The 15,340-nt window shown below is 48.0% G+C and overlaps 2 protein-coding genes across 9 annotated transcripts in view; one reads left to right on the top strand and one right to left on the bottom strand.

Annotated features, from left to right (window-relative positions):
- rpl15 (ribosomal protein L15) overlaps window positions 1–14,502 on the bottom strand; it is a 338,976-nt gene extending 324,474 nt beyond the window's left edge. The window contains exon 1 of the mRNA XM_078080920.1: window positions 14,492–14,502. The gene's annotated coding sequence lies outside the window, so the exon portion shown is untranslated. The remainder of the gene's footprint in view (window positions 1–14,491) is intronic.
- Window positions 1–15,340, top strand: part of ptprua (protein tyrosine phosphatase receptor type Ua) — a 123,702-nt gene that overhangs the window by 47,882 nt on the left and 60,480 nt on the right. The window lies entirely within an intron of this gene.

Genomic DNA, 15,340 nt, shown 5'->3' with positions numbered 1-15,340 from the left:
TTCATCTAAACTATCTTCCCTCTGCTCTCTCCCATTCATCCGAAGAAGCAAACATAGAGAAAGGCAATATTAGTTTGTACACTTTGTCCAAAAATACAACCGAGCATGACGCGATATGTTATTTCACTCTGATCGTAGTGCTGCAGGGTTTCCGATGGAGGCCTCCGCTAGCTGATATTTATAACTTCATCCCTTTCGGACCAAGAATGTTGAGCGGCGTTACAAGCGGCGTTGGCCTTTATGCCATGTCGAAAGGCTATTAAAAAGACACATAACCAAACCAATAAATTGCTCTAGTGCTACTTTTCAGTGGCTGCAGCGCTGTTCCTCCCCCCTTCCTGTGTGTGGTGAAACTCTTTTGCAGTTCCCACTAATCCACTTCTTCCGTCCGCTGCGTATCGGTTGCCTCCTCGCTCCCAATTCTCCTTCTGTGGCTGGCGGCTCTCTTTGGCTGCAGGTTGTTGTTGTTGTTGCCTCATGTGGCGGCTGCCTTTTCCCCTCCGTGTGGCAGATAAAATTCCGGTCGACACAGAGGGATGACACGGGAGGGTTATCGGACTCGGAACAGGCGGCCCCGGTGCACCGCCATCCCACAGTCGAGTTCGGCCGCATGGGTAATTGGCTTCTTCTGCCTCTGCTTCATCTTCTTCTTCTTCTTCTCGCCTGCTGCCCACTCATGAGAGCTCGTCGCTATCTCTCTTCTTCTTCTTTCATTCTCACTGGCTCCTTCTCGCTCATCTCAACAACAGCGAAATTGAAAGTTTGCGGGATTAAAATTGGAAAGGCTTCTGCTAAATATCCCGTATACACTCTGCTTGGCTCTTTAAAGCCGAGGCAACGTGGGAAATAAGGCTGGCCGGTGAGGATGATGATGACGAGAACAAATATTTTAAGAACCGCGTAATCAAAATGTGTAGTAGCACTAAAGCTTTGGCTTTACTCCAGGTTAGCGTTAGCTTAATGTAAATACTTGTGCTCATACCAACTGCTTTCTTGTTCTTCACCTGCTTCCATTTTATTTCAATGCTGCTACTATCAGCTCTTAAAACTCCCTTCATGGCTAACTAGCTGTCATTCTAATCTTCATCGCACTTATTCTGACTTTACAACAGCGGGGATGTGTCATCCTGACTAATTGGTTCCTCTGCTGTAGCAGAAAAATCTCATGTTCCCATCTCAATCACTCATTTTATGCCTTCATCTCCATTTCACAGCTTTTGGATCACAAAATGAAACTCAACATATGTTAAACATGGGACAGCATCCTATGGCCCTTGATGGTGCTTCCTTGTGAATTAATTATTCAATAATTCACTTATAAGTACTAATTCTATAATATAACGCCCCTTTTATGGGCAAAATATATAGAGGGGCAGATGAGTGATGCTGATAAACATATTTCACTTTTCAAATGCAGTGGACTAACTGGATACTTCTTTGGCTCTTTTCATCGCTGCCTTTCCTTGCGTGCTCTCTTGTGACAAGTCCGCAATTACTTACTTGTTCCTGTCTTTGCACTGGTTGGCCTGCTTGTCTTTGCCTCACAACGTGGTCCCCGCAGTGCCTGTTAAAGTCAAGTAACCGAGAGGCATCCCGCCACTCGGAAGCAGCGCCGGGAGCAGCACCCACGGGTTCCTCACGGTTCCTATGCTGCGCCTCAGCAGCGGATGAAGGGTTGTCTTGGCGTTCCCCGAGCGCATCTTTACGCTGAGACGAACTGACAGGCTCTCCCGGAGTAGCCGTTGGTGGAAGAGAGAGGGAGAAAGCGAGGGAATCCACACTTGGCAGGGCTAATCCAGACTTCAGGATTTGCTGTTCCGGGCTGCTGTCTTTAACCGAGGGCTGCAATTCCCACAGAATGCAAGACTTTGATTGGGCCGCCCACACTGCTGCAGTGTTTTGGCCAGAGCTGGAGGCTCAGTTGTTTTCTAGTTGTTGCTGAGCGCTTTTTTTTTTTTTTACTTGAGTGAAACAAAGAATAGAAGGTTGTGACCTTGAGAATTGCCCTTGGCAAAAATAAGCATGGACTTTTGCTCACTCGCACTTACCCTGCTCCATGGAGAGAACCAACACCTCAAAGAGATGTTGCCTCAAAGAACCCCCCCCCAAAAGCAAAACATTGCACTGACATTTCACAATATTCTACTGTGTCTGTGCTGTTTGTTTCGTTTAGATGAATCTTTGCTGGGCAGTTTATTCCATACACTTTTAATTGGATGTGGAAGAAACCTTCCTGATTAGACCAAATTGGAATTGGTCGAGGAGTCTGCAGGAGTGATAGCACGGGGAGATAAGGGGAGCTTATACACCCCAAACGGGCAGATAATTAATTGGACAAGAGATAATTGAGTAATCCTGTCTTCCATGCGCCGCAACCCCCCTCGTCCTGGGACGGAGGGCCGGGGCACTTCAAAGCCCGAACGAAAAGACCTGGCAGAGGTTGAACAAAGTCCACATCTCAACAATACATCGCCTCCACCCTCCCACCGATATATAGCCCATAATCTGGCTCCATCTTCCTTCCCTTTCTTTGGTTCACACTAAAGTACTGTAAAGGCAGAGGTATAAAGTAATTAAAAGTCAGGAAACTTTCTCTCTTCACTCTTCATAGAAATTCGTTTTTGGTCTTTTTCCGCCTTCAAGTGGTCTTTGAACATTGCATTAGCCCTATCTCTCAAAGAGCTGTAATGAATTTTAATTTAATTCGCGCAGGTCCTCATTTTCTTTTGTTCTCCATTCATACCAAAAAAGATACATACAGCAGTACAGGCTAAGGTAAAAAAGTTCCACCTGAGGAAGGAGCCGTTTAGAGGTGTCAACGTATTTCCTTGTGCAGTCACACTGGACTTAGAGTTTGACCCGATTGTTTCACAAGTAGTAGAATACAAGCTGAATCCTCTTCAGAAGATGGCGTCCATCATTTTGGCCAATGTGCTTCAACTATTTTGCTCTCCACAATCTGTTTACAGAGATTATGTATCACAAGAACATTGTGGCCACGGGTAACCTCAGATAAACGCTATTGGTATTCCGCGTTGGAAACTTCTATTGGTCCAATGAGATTAGGCCTGAGACAAAGTGGTTTGTCCTACAGTGGCTACACTGCATGTTCCCGGTGGAAGGTTAGTGAAAACACAAGCCTTCATAGCCTCCCCGGACCCGCCAAGAACGCCGCGGATATCAATGACTTGATGGACCTGCGTGTCAGCAAATGCTTCGGCACGTTAGAGAAAATCTAAGGGAACCCAGCTCCAAAATATGACAGACGTTGTATTTAGTTTCATTAGCGTAATTCAAATGAAGGACATACCGAGGGCAAACACCCCCCCCCCCCCCCCCCCTTTTGTAGGACGCAACGTCTTAAGCGTGTTCCCTTTTGTTGTAAAAAGCCATTTCTGTAGTTGAAACACAAATGTATGCGTGAGCGTGTTCATATGCTGTAGGTATTTCAAGAAGCTTTGGCAGGAGTGAAAAACACCCATAAAACCAAGGCAGCCCTGTGAATGTTAAATTGATCCACCTTGGTCTCAAAATCTTCAGTCTCTGCAAGATTGGAATGTGGCGGCTTTTGATTTCCATCTCAGCTCAGCCGTGGCAGCAGTGTTTCATCCCCCGAATTTCGAGCTTTGTCATTGTTCAGAGTGCAGAAACACGGATGTGATTAATAGTCTATATAGTCTATACTGCACCAAGCGATAACGCCATACTCGACTGCACACTGCCGTAAATATAAAAAAAGAGACAGGAATAACACATGTAAGCAGCAAGTCGATGGATAGGTTTTCGACGTGAGGAAAAAACAAACAAGAGGCTGCTTCATTGCGTGGAATGAAGATTTACTGGATTTTAATTAGCCACCTGGAAAAACTGCTTTAAAGAATACATCCATGTTAATCAATTAAGTGATAGATAGTAAAACAACTTCATCTTGTCTCACAGAACCCTTAGTCAAACTATCTGAGAGTGTTCGAGGTCAGGGGCAGATTGGTACCCTGATTCCTACCTAGCCCCTCCCACCACCATGTTAAGGAACTGGATTTTGACTTGAGACCCATTTCAATGACCTAACGAGACCCCCCCATTTACAACTTAAGGGGACACCAACGTTGTTATAAAGGATCACGTGGGAAATGGCAATCCCAATTGTTAATAGGTCGCCAAAGTCATTAGGACACTGGCACGACAAATGTCAACCTTCCAGTAATATTCCTCAAAACAAGAGACTGTGAAGCAAAACGATGAATCTGGGTGCAGTCAGACATCACAGCTATTGGAGTCTGGACTTTTATCAGCTTGACGCAACAGTTTTGAGATGCCGACGCGGCTGTGCATGTGTCTCACAGTTGTGTTCATGTATTCAACTTTCCTCCCCCCCCCCACACTGTTGTTGTGCTTGTTTTTAGACCTTGCCGGGTGTCAACAAAAACTCGAGTGGGATGCTATGAGAGAGTGTCTTCGCACCGACTCATCTCATTATTTTGAAGGTGCCCTGGTTCCTCGGGGAAAAGCAGAGCTTTTTTCCACTTTATAGGGGACAAGGGGAGGCGCCGTGGCAAGAGGATCCTGCGTGGTGCAGAATGAGGAAGTAGTTTCCTGTCACTATACATTAAGAAGCTTGCAATATTTACCCAGTTATAAAATCCTAAAATATTACGGTTTTAAGCAAGAAAGCTGCAAAAAGTAAAGGACAAATTAAAACCCAGAGTTTAGCTACGTCTTGGGGATGTTAAACAGAGGTCAAAACAGTTTGAAAGGACTGAAGTCAGAGGGGAGGAAAAGGGGTGGAAGAAAGCGAGATGAGATCAAGTTTATTATGCAGACGAGGAGAGGCAACGACTCCTAAACTGTCTGAGCGTTTCCCAATTCATCACTGTCGCTTTCGCTGTGTGTGCGTGCGTGACATACGGCGCGGCGAAGCACCTGCGTGGTGGCCACCGGCCCTGATTGATCACCCGTCTGCAGACTACAGGAGCATGTTCCCGGGGGCCACGTGCACCCGCGGATGCCTCCGAGCCTTGATTAAGGCAGAGACGACCCCCAGAAACAAAACGCCACCAGAGGCTTCGCCCTCCGACGCATTGTTCTTCCCCCTTTAATTCTCCCTCAGTCTTTAGATTAATCTATCCGCCCCGCTTGTTCACCCATCTGCTCATTTCTTCCGTTTTTTTCCCAATCCGCCCATCTATTGTCCAGCAGCTCGCCAGTATTTTACTCCTCTGTCCAGTCTTTTTTTGCTTCAGCTTATTTTTTTTTCATATATTTCCTGGTCTTTCCGGTTTGGGCTTTTTTGTCTTATATTTCTATGCAATGTGGACTAGTATTATTAGTTATTTTCATTTACTCCATCTGCTCATTTATATGAGCAGATGGAGTAAATGAAAATAACTAAAAAAAAATTATTGGGGCGGCACGGTGGCGTGGTGGTTAGCACTGTCGCCTCACAGCAAGAAGGTCCTGGGTTCGATTCCGCCCAGTGGCCTTTCTGTGTGGAGTCTGCATGTTCTCCCCGTGTCTGCGTGGGTTCTCTCCGGGTTCTCCGGCTTCCTCCCACAGTCCAAAGACATGCTCTGGGTATCAGGTTAATTGGGGACTTTAAATTGCCCGTAGTTGTGTGAATGGTTGTATGTCTCTGTGTAGCCCTGCGATTGGCTGGCGACCAATCCAGGATGTACCCTGTCTATCGCCCGAAGTTGGCTGGGATGGACTCCAGCCCCCCCGCGACCCTGCGTGCAGGATAAGCGGTTTGACAATGGATGGATGGATGGATGGATGGATGGATGGATGGATGGATGCTCATTTATATGGAACAAATATTCTCTATTCAAAGGATTTTTAATGTTTAGCTATTAAGCATCAGGACTTTCATCTTTGCTGCACAATAACGCCCACAAACCAACATTTTGTTTTGACCAATTTAAACAGTAGTGGACATTGTTGTCCAAGTTCACACTTAGCAAGAGCTCAAAGATCAGTTGACACATTCATTTATAGTTATGCTCTTCAGGTGGTAGCATGCTGTGAGTTTGAATTAGTCTCAAAACACGTTCATTATCTGCCAACAGACATGAACCAGAAACATTTCAATACCGTCCGTCATGCATTTCAACAACATTTTAAACGTCTGCCACTGACAAAAATGACCAATTGTCAAAATCTCCGCAAAACCCCAAAGTAAAATGTTTCTTTTTTTCTAGTTGTAATCAAAATGTCCGTTCCCCCGACAGTGTTTGAGTGTCTCTCCAACCGGTTGGCTGATCGACTGATGGGAGACAGCTGACAAAATAATGCCACCGTTGGGTTGCTTAAGTCATCGTGTTTTAAATTGGACCGGTCAAAGGTTTGAAGGGTAAATCCATCAGATATTTAGACCGTGACAGCTGATGGACATCACCTGCTGTGACAACACTGATTGGGGGACAACGGCATGCTTGGAAGTCTTTTTTTCCTCATGTCACTCAGGGAGGATTCACTAAATGCTGGTGTGCTGCCTAAGTTTTCTTCTTCCCTCCTCCATCGTCGGAGCAGCGACTGATGGCGGTGAATTCGTCTCACGTTAGAATGGAGCGCTCCTCTGGACCGATCATACGGATGCCGTTACACCCCCGCCCCGTAGACATTACATAATTTATCTCCCCCGGCTGACACCCATCACGCCCAGCGACTTCCCCGCGGCCCCCGCTGACATCCCTGCTGTCGCCCCCACTGCCGCAGTCCATTCGCCCCACATTAACAACCCCGGATCTCCGGGGGGGGCGAGCGTTTTCCCCACTTTCACTAAGGAGGAAGCGCAACACGCACACAGGAGGCGGGTTATGCGTAAAGCTGCGCAGATAAAACAATAACGGTCTTGTTTTCATGTGGAATTTTTATTATCAAAAAGGGATACAAATGAAAAAAAATCGCAGGTCAGGGGTCACTGGTGTATTGTTTCCCATCTCTGGTGGTTTTCCTGCACCGTCTCTCTTCAAGTGTCTCCCAAACCCTCTCTCCTGTCATGGATTAATTGGATTTTTGACCCAGTTCCAGCGGGCTCCCCTCCTTGTGCGCCGCTCGGGTGCTGTCATGATGTTTGTGTGTGTGCGTAGAGAATGTAGTGTGTCGCTGGTTACCTCCTCCCCAGTCTGTTGGGACCTTTTGTCTCCTTACCGCCCCCACGTAGGAGGACAACAGCCGGCGGACAAAGCCGGACTCCCTCTTTGAACTCCTCTACACACACACACACACACACACAAAGCTTCCTCCCCCTCCTCCCCCTCTCTATTCCAACCACTTGCTGCCTTGTCACAACAGCAACGGCCGCTGCTTTTGTTCCCGGGGGGCGGCGGGGGGGGGGCCGCGTTGGCGTTGAGTTCATCCGCGGTGCTCCTCACAGCCAGAGTTGCCGCCCAACGGCCGGCCTGACAACTCTCTGCCTCTCCGGTTTTTATTTGATTGTTCCGCCTGCCGCCCCAAATCAAGGCCCCCACGCCGTCTGCAACGAACACTGACGGGTAAAGGCCGCCTCGGGACGCCTTCCGCCCGACCATCCGTTACTGTCCGAGCGCATTCCTTTCCCTTCCGCCGCCAGCGTCTCACAACAGAGTGGGTGACCTTGTTGTGAACACGCTCCTCTTTTGCAGGGTGGGTGGGTGGGTGGGGGTGGCGGTGCATCAGGTTTCTTTTTTAATTACCGAGGGTGCCCGGTCGGCTTTTCGTGCTTTCCTTTATGGACATTGGTGGACATCAATCTGCCGTGATTTGCAGCCGGTCGGACGGGCGACTCTGTTGGCGCCGTCGGCGGATCCCAGGATTGGGAGTTCCGCTCATAAATGTGAAATGATGGATTGGACAACAGTGTGATTTTCCCTTCCCGAGATGCTTATTTTGCTGATTTATTACTATTGATTTCAATTTCCGGGGCTTTATTTGCTTGAAGCTGTACCATTAAAGCTGCAGCTACGCGGGACAGGAATTAAGATCCCGGGGATTACTGAGGCCTCTCAATTGTGTCGGGAGGACCAATGACTTCTGAATGAGCAACACTGCGGGTCTGCGAAAGTAAACGGACTCAAAGTTAACGGCTGCTTTCTTTTCTTCTTCTTTTTTTTTTTCCCACCTGTTTGAATCACGCAGCCCGGCTACTGGCTGGCACCGCGTCCCCCCCGCCCCCTCCCCGCGGCCAATGGGGTTGAAGCGTGGGCGATTTTAAATAACTCACAGCCCCGGCGTTGTGTGTGGCGCGTTGAGCCGTTAGTCGGGTTGCTTCGGTCCCAGAGGGGCTTTGAAAGGCCTCTGTCAGTTAACGGTCCGCCTTTGAACGGCACATTTAAAATTTAAACCACCGTGCTCCTTTTAATCCAACGGGGTGCCGTGCGCCTCTGCTCGAGATTGGGCGCGCATACTGGTTCATTGTTATTTCGAAGGGGCCCCTTTAAATGTCGCAGGCCAGTATTAGTGTGCCCCCTACTGCCAGACTGAAGCCCCCGAACATTTCCACTCGGAGAATGAAGGCTGTCTTTTGAAATTTCAAAAAAACGATTCTGGTCTTTGAAATGAAGATGTCTTAAAGGAGATAACCGGATCCAGTTTGGAACACAATCGGCCAGTAAAGATACGGCTTTGAAATTCATTGAAGAACAAATTACCTTTTTTTAAATTTAAACAAAACTAGGGTTTTATGCTCCTGATCAAACCCTAAACTATTTAAAATTGAAAATATGAAAACATATGTGCACATCTATCTATGGGAAAAACAAAACAAGGTTAAAGTACAGGGTAAAATGAAATGTACTTTATTAATATACCTTTTTCAACCGTCAATACAGTCATTTTGCACATTGCATGCCGCCATCGTACCTTTGCTCAAATCCCAGACCATGCATCAAAGTGTTGCTGTACTTACAGTCCAGATCCAGCATTTCAGCACTTTCACCGCACTCCCCTTGGCTGACAATGTGTCCCTGGGGTCAGGCTTGGTGTCGGGGTCGAGGTGGAGGGTAAGAAGTGCTGGTCGTTGCAGCTTGAAGGTGATCCGGAACCAGATGGTCGCCTCTCTCTCCTCCAGATGCACTTTACTTTTCCACATCCGCTACTGGCACACGGTGGGACTGTAACAGATAGGGCCTTATCGCAGCTGCTCTGTATGTGGAGGTGGGTAGGTGGTACTGAGACTCGCTTTGGGCCGCGATCCAGCCTGGCAGATCCAATAGCCCCCCCCCCCCCCCCTTACCCCTTCCTCCCCCCCTCCACTGCACAGATGCTGCAGCTCTGCACTGCAGCAACCGATGAAAATGAGATTTTAGGTTATCGGCCTCAAACCTCCACTTCTCACGATCCCTATCAGTGAAGGGCAAGTACGTCTAAGGCCCGGGCTTATCTTGATAAAAGATGGGTTCGGGGTATTGAGGACTTAGTCCGTGTTTGCCAAGCAGCCCCTGGCAGTCTGCAGGACCCGGTTTTATTGATTAGCCTCTTCCTCCTCTTACCTCCAGGTTACTCCGAATGAGCACCTGCTATCACGTTGCGTCTCGCACTTGCGAGTGTCCTCTTTCAACTCGCCTCTTTAATCAGACTGGAAAGTTTGGTTGCTAGTGAGAGTGAATGTTAATGAAATGTCTTGCTCACGATCAATAAGTGACTGAAAACATAGGAAATTTATTTTGCACATTTATATTTCTCAACATGAAAAAGAGCTTCTAAAGGTCCCTGAACGCCCCTCGCTCCAGGGAAACGAGGCTCCTCGAGGGGGGACAGCTCCTCGCTGCTGCTGTCCCCCTGTTTGTCCATGATGTCCCCGCACAAGCTGAGCTGGGGGCCCGGGAAGCGGACGTGCCCTGTCCACGAAACCAAATGACCACAGAGAACCCAGAAGAAGTAGAGCAGACGGAGCGAGGGAGAAGAGCAGAGCGAGCGCCGGCTCCCTGGAAACGGCCTCGGGGATGGTGAGATGAAACAAACAGTAGATCACAGGCGCTAGATGAAGAGGCTCAGGGCGGGTGGTATATATCAAGACGCAGCAGTGGGGCGGGGAGCCGACGGGGGAATGGGCGGGCGGGGCGGGCGGGGGGGTGGGCGAGACAGTCCGCACACACGTTGTCGCTAGGCGGCCCCGCTAATGCATTATTGATTTCTGCCACCGTAAACACCCCCCCAGCCTCCCCCCTATCATCCACTCCCAGTTACTCCTGCCTGTCGGCCGGCCGGAGCTCTTGACTGACTGGTGTTTAGGGTCGAGGTTAGGTTCAGGATTAGATTTCTTCTTTTGGGGGAAGGCCTGAATCCGCGCCGCGAGCACCGGCGAGGAGCCCCATCTTTTATTACTGGGCGAGCGTCGCTCCGAGGGAGCCTGAGCTGAAGCGAGGGTACTCAGTCAGTCAGTGAGGAAAGTTGGCCACATGGCAAAACTTTTATTCCGTCTGCTGTTTCTTTCTCTGCTGCTGAAACGAAGCAGCGATTGTGTTTTTTTTACGAACCGTGATCGAGGACAGCGAGTACCAATCGAACCAAATTCACGTCCGAGTGTCCTTGACCTTTTAGGGTACATAATTCCGACCCCTCTTTTGACTTGAACAACGGCTGCTTGGAAAGAAAGGGTGGTGTACTAACCACATCTGGAAGCACACACTGATGATGGTGTTTTGGGGTAAAGTCCCGAAACGTTCATTCCGACAGCAAATATAACCAAAGGCAAAGACAATCTTTCTTTTTGGTTGTCTATTGTCCTGATTTAGTCGATGCAGCCCAGAGGAAAACAACCCTTTATTTTTGGTCGTGTGGCCTTGGCTGTGTGTCAACTCGTAACCTTTTTATAATTGTAAAAATAATTGTTTGGCTTTTGGAATTCTAAAAACCTTGAAATAAGACCATAAGAACAATGGATTGAGAGGTTGACATTATTATTCTGCGTCTACACACATTAATCACAAGTATATACATTTCATGACGGATGTCGTTATGGTTTGGTTTGGTTTCTGCACAAAAATGTAATGAACCAGGTCTGCGAGTCCATAACATATTCAATATTTGGATTAATGACTCGATATCTGCTCATATCACAATGTCCACGACAATACGATTTTAATTAAATTCCATTTAGAAGCCTGCCATTAATTTTAGGAAATATAATAGGTCCATTTAACACGATAAGTTACATTTCTGTAATCCCACCAAAAGCCACATAAATAAGATTTGACAATTTAATTTCTACGGTCCAGTCATCACTTGCAGTCATTCAAATGAAACAACGAGTGATTCAAATGAACCCGATGTTGGAGGTCTGGGTGTTAATGTAGCGGCTAACGCACGAGAGGCTAACCGCCTTCACAAAAAAGCCGCTCGCCCTTACTGGCCTGCCGCTGTTCGGCGGCTTCGGAAAGGAGGGTTTTTTTGTGCGTAAACTGTGAAACAATCGTGCCGGGGGGAGTCTGATCACCCCGCGTTGTCGTCTGCAGTCAGAACTGTGTTGTTTGCGCGACGTTTTGGGCTCCATCAGCGTCGCATTCACGACCAGCTGCTGTTGGTTCGCGGATTTCCCGCTTGCACGGCGTAAGCGCTGTGTTGCTTTGTAAAATGGCAAAATCTGCATAGCCTTTTGGCTCCAGTAAACAAGCCCCAGCCCTCCGAGTCCCTGCCGGCCGAGCACATCGCACACACTTCAGCCAGAAATACAGAGAGGAGCAAACAGCGAGACCGATCTGCGCCCGCCCAATCATCTACGCCCGCTGTACTTCACTTCCCTTCAACGTGCAATATCATCAGAGGTCACCGCGGCTCCGGGTTGCAATATCAGAAAAAAAAGTAATAAAAGACAAAAAGCAAATGAAGATCTGAAAGACCAAATTCCTGGGGAAAATTGAAAATCTTGGCTGACCTTCTGCATATGCCCCGGAGGAGGGTGGTCGAGGGAAATAGTCTGGCTTCCCCTCTCGCCCATCACACAGTCTCCGCACCACCAGAAAGCAGACGGTTCGCGCCGGTCGCCGTTATTCACGGGCAGCGGAGGAGGCGGTGGAAAGTTAGAGAATGTTAAAAAAAACGTGATTAAGATGCGCCGGGTGTTGCTTGGCCTTTTCCCCAGGAAAGATGGTGTTGTCACCATGCAGAATAGGGCGGCCAAGAGTTCTACGCCGGCGTTATTGATGGCGGTCGAGTGAAGCTAACGGGAAGCTGACGCGGACAAACATAGAGATAAAAGCTCTCACTATCTCCCTCCCTATTCTGGCGCCTCCGCTTTTTTTTCTTAAAGTGTAAGTGTGATAAAAGCGTGCAGACCTATGACTCAGGTTCCCACCCGGCATTCTGATATGAATTCAGGGAGCTGAGGCCGTCCCCTAATCTCTTAATGCATGTTCTCTCGCCCTTGGCAGGGTCATGGGAGAAATAGATGGGGCCTTATCAGCTTTTATGGATTTATGGAGAATTTTTCTACATTGGGTGTATTTTTATTTTTTTCTTCACCCAACCTGTGTGTGCGTGTGTGTACTGTATGCATTTGGGTGTGTGTGTGTGTGTGTGTGTGTGTGTCCTGGAGGATGTCGAGTAAGGTTATCAGAGCCAGTAATATCTTCATGAATTTTGATCAAGTTCCTAATTATGGCATCAATCACGCGGCCTCACTCCCATCAGGCTGAAATGAGAGGAGACGCTGCGCCTGTTTGGGCCAATTTCCGCAAGTGTGCCAACCTTCAGCATCTCGTCTCCGACACTCAACGCTTTGTCAAAACAACACAAAACGAATAGTTATGAGATATGCACTTGCAAGTAAGAGCACACCAGGATCGTCGGGTAAGTGTGTTTGTTTTAGATTTCAAAATGATGAAATGAAAATGATCACGCGGCTCTAAAGTTCCGCTCACCGTGTGCCTTATTCGCTCTCCAGAACTCTTTAAATAAACACAACGGGAATAGTTTGTATAGAATATTACGCAAACCTCTGAGCTCCTCGATCCGTCGCGTCGGAGCTTCCCGCCGTGCCAAAGCGGCGTCGCAGATCCACATTGTGTGCTGATCGACAGCGATCAGCTGTGAGCGGCCTTCGCCCGTCTTACATCAAGTTGAGAAGCTAAAGACGCCGCTTCGGTTGCGGCCTTTTTTTTTTTTAAATCTGCTTCATCCCGAGCAGTTTACCGGCTCGTCCTTCACCCTCACACCCAGCAGGTGGCTTCCCGGCTGACTCACACGCAGTCGCGAGCGCACAAACCACAGGGAGACTGCACATGTTTGGTTTGCCACAATAGCTCAGAAGATATTTTGAATATAATGAGAAAAGCCGAGCATTGTCTCCCCCCTCGTATTTCCCTGTGCAATCCTGTCACAGGAACAGTTGGAGAGTTTCCTTCCAACAATGGGGGAGGGAGGGGAGGAAAAAGCAATTTAGCCACACAGCCCCCCCCAGAGAGCCCGCACATCAAAGCAGCGGTGATGGTTATGGTGAGGGGAGAGGGGGGGGGGGGGGCTGAACCAGCTCCAGGCGAGGGGGAGAAAAATATCAGGCGTCGTCCAAGCGAGATGTCAAAGTACAGCAGCGGCCTGTTATCACGGGATGTTTGTGGCAGGTTGACGTCTCAACCTGCCAGTGGGGGGGGGGGGGGGGGGGGGCGTTGGTCAGGGGGGGCTTTGTGATGTGCATGTTAAGGCTCTTTATGTGCACGTCGTCCTTAGACCTCAATTTCCTCTTCTTCTTCTTTTTCGGCTTTTCCCTTTTTCCTCCTGTCAGTTTCGCCAAAGCAAACGGGGCTGCAGGCGGTGAAACGGAGTACTGGCGACTTTTGAAACGAACAATGCAACTTCATCACCGTTGAGGCTTGGAATATATAAATATAACTATTTTGCCCTTAGAAGTAATATCATCCTCTACGATGCAAGCGCAAATCATTTTCTCCACTGTTTCTTATCCTCGACCAAAATTACTCCACACGTCACTTGTGAGTAGAAGATTATTCTCAGATTTCTTGCCTCGTTGGGCAAACAGGAAAAGAGATCACGAAGCCTTGTGCGTCTCGTTTAGGCGTTTTTTGCATTGGCGTTTGGATGGAAAGGAGCTGGTGGAGGTGAAGGATTGGAAGATGAAAGAATGTCCCGAATCGAGGAGGCGGTAAGGAATTAAGGAGGAGGAATGACGGGGGAGGTGAAAGAGGAAGCCAGTCTTTCCTTTAGGGAAGGTCAGCGTGATTGGGATTGGTGTTTGCTTTTGGGCCTGTAAACTGTGTGTGTGTGTGTGTGTGTGTGTGGGTCGCACTGATATGTGTGCTGCGTGTCAGCGTGCGAGTATTACGGCCATCTCTCTGGTTTAAGCGTTCCCTCGGTCGCCATCATGACTTGACGCCGGTGCCGGTGTGAATAATAGCAGGACGAAGGTCTCTGATTGCACTTTTAGCTCAACTACAGCGTGAAGGCAACTACACTACCCACAATCCCCCACTGCTCGTCTCTGTCCACCACATCCACCTCGTGCCAACAGCACTTAATGTGAAGGTTACGGAGTGCAATTAGCACGCTTTCCCTCCATGTGATGATGATGGCGACGGCGACGACGGTGATGATTGGAAGATTAGAAGACCCATGAAAACCCTGTCGTCCCCCAAGGCCCCTTTAAGCCCAGTCCAAGGTAATAAAGGCAGACAGCTCACTGCCCGTCCCTTCGCCTCCTGGTGTTTATCTCCAGCAGTGTTCAACATACGCTCACGGACTGGGACCGGAATGAAAGGGCATCGCGAGAGTGGGACCTGTGAACGGGTGATGGGGAAGCGGAAACCACTCGAGGCGGCGAAATTGCAAACTTTGTTTCATGGAGCCGTTTTTCTTCTAAATACCCAAAGATCACGTGCACATTCAATCCACTCAACCTTCAACTTTGCTGGAGCTTTTTTTTTAAATTTTTTGACCGAAGCACCACTCATTATTCCGCTAAAATATGGTGAATTTCACAAATGTTGGCAAAACAGCTTATTCCTAATGTCTCTGTCCGAAAATAAGAGATTGGGACACAATCATGCATCAGTAAGGATATATAATTGCATATTACTGCAGCCTTTCTTTATGGATAAATCTCTTCTTAACAACTTGTATCCTTTTGGTTTTTTTTAGCAGCTTTGGTAAATGAGAGTTCTTTATCGCATTACTTTTCATCTCCGATCTAAATATTCTCAAAGGTTTGTCACCTGCCTGACTACAAATCCTTATTTCCCAAACCACAACATACAGGCATACTGCTTTGATATTTAACTCCAGAAAATAGTGGCATGTTTAATGCCTCGATTAACACTAGACATAAAAACGGTTGGTAATTATAAGCTATAATGTTTAAAGATGATCTGGAAGAAAGGAAGAATCTTTCTTCGAGCCGGCGTCACGGAAAATGTGT

This window comes from Gasterosteus aculeatus, chromosome 10 (assembly GCF_964276395.1).
Source record: "Gasterosteus aculeatus chromosome 10, fGasAcu3.hap1.1, whole genome shotgun sequence".
In the NCBI taxonomy this organism is placed as follows: domain Eukaryota; kingdom Metazoa; phylum Chordata; class Actinopteri; order Perciformes; family Gasterosteidae; genus Gasterosteus; species Gasterosteus aculeatus.
This window is presented reverse-complemented; position numbering and strand designations above follow the sequence as displayed.